We start from the raw sequence: 1920 nt of genomic DNA, 5'->3' as shown, positions 1-1920 counted from the left end.
TATATATATAATTTTGAGTTTTGTTCCTCATTCTTCTCCCACTCTATCTAGGATCTACTACACAGATCCCAAGGTAAGGAAGTTTTATGTCAACTTTATCATTTAATCTTCACAAGCACATTATAAGGTAGGCTTATCCATCAGCCTTTTGTGAGTTTAATTACTGGGGATCAGCCCTCCAAAGTCTGATTATATGAACTTGCAAAGCTAAGGGTTTGGAACATAATGACCTGCCAATATACAGCTACCCCGAGGATGCCAGGCTAAAGCAGATGGCTAGACTTTCTTAACCTATCTTGATTACAAAAGCGATCACCCATTCCAGCCCTTGGATGACCTGCAAGCTGTTTTTATTGCAAGATGAGAGATTACAAATATGCAAACCCAAATCTGAACAGAGACATGACATGGAGTTCAAGTGTGCCGGTCTCTGTGGACATTCAGTTTCCATCACGCATGCTTTGCTTTCAAGGACTCTTACAGTGAAACAAGAATGCATTCTAACAAAGAAGACAGGTGACATGTCTCAAGCAGCTTGTAGGAAGACAAAGATGCCCAGGAGAGGAGAGGAACCCCTTTGACCAAAAAAGATTTGAAACTTGAACCATTGACATAACCATACCACCAAGTATAAATATCTAAAGGGAGATAATTGTAATTATTCTAACATTATGCAGCTTCCAGCCTAATTTCACTCTGAGCTGATGACCAAGACAACTGATTGTTCTGTGGTTTATGAAGCACCTATTACCTCCCTTAACATAATCTAAACCAGCAGGGGTAGGGAGGGGCAGACATGATATTATTACACCCAGAATAACAGTGGGCTCCCTAAATATCTAGTGGCTTCCTAAATGGGTCTGGGTTGGTAATTAGACCCTTTACTATAGCTCTCAAAAGTAAAGCCAAGCCCAGCAACTTTCTTTGATAATAAAATATTCCAATTCTCTTCCAGACTCTCATACTGAATCTAAGAGGTATATATTTATAGTAACAAAAGTATAAAAATACGGGTATTTAAGATTAGAGAAAATTTGCAAAATGGTACATACCTATGACCTGAAGGATATTGAAACCATTAGCCTTCAAATATATAAATATCATTTTAAACACTTCTTTTGAAAGTTTTCATCCAAGTCCATGTTGATGCAGTACCTTGGGGTCCCTCATTCATTCATCAGTTTACTCCTATCCTTCCACAGCCAAATAGGGGAGAAAAGATTGGAAACAATGAGCTTTGTATTTGTGGTATTTTAGTTGAATGATGGGAGGAGTAGTGGGAAAGGGCAACTATTTCTGAGACTGTGTCTCCACACAGGGACACAACAGTTCCAAGAACAATTCCGTCTCTTTCAATCAAACCAAGCTCTGTGATCTGTCTACACCAGTGTGATCAGAACATCTAATCCTTCCAGCCCTCCCTGGCTATGTGGACAGAGAACATTGATCAGCCTGACCAAAAGCTACAGCTAGAATAATTCTTGGCATTTTCCTATTGAAACTGTTTTAAGGAGCAGTTCCAGGTATTAGAGATGGTTGCTCAACATGATGAATGTAATTAATGTCACTGAACTGGACATGTGAAAAATGTGGATTTTTTTTTTAAAGACCTTGTTTCAGAAGGGTGACAATGACAGAATAGAAGTTTGAATGATTCTGTGGTACAATGAAAATAATTTGTAGACGGATGTTTCATAACATTTTACTATTTGAGTTTTTTTTTAAAAAAACTGGCTATTAAAATAATACAACTTACTGCAGAAAATAGAGCAAAGCATAAAGAAGGAAATAAGTCACCAATAACCTGCCTTCCAGCCCAAATGAAGGACTGTGAACCACTTTTTCAACCTGTCTCAAAGGTTTGGCTAAGGTGGTAGTTCAACATTCCAGTGGGGGAGTAAGCAGCTCCAAACCCCTGCT

The sequence above is a fragment of the Orycteropus afer genome, unplaced genomic scaffold (genome assembly GCF_000298275.1).
Source record: "Orycteropus afer afer isolate SDZICR_OR568_19922 unplaced genomic scaffold, OryAfe1.0 scaffold00030, whole genome shotgun sequence".
Taxonomy (NCBI): Eukaryota; Metazoa; Chordata; class Mammalia; order Tubulidentata; family Orycteropodidae; genus Orycteropus; species Orycteropus afer.
The sequence above is the reverse complement of the archived record's forward strand: the minus strand, read 5'-3'. Positions refer to the sequence as shown.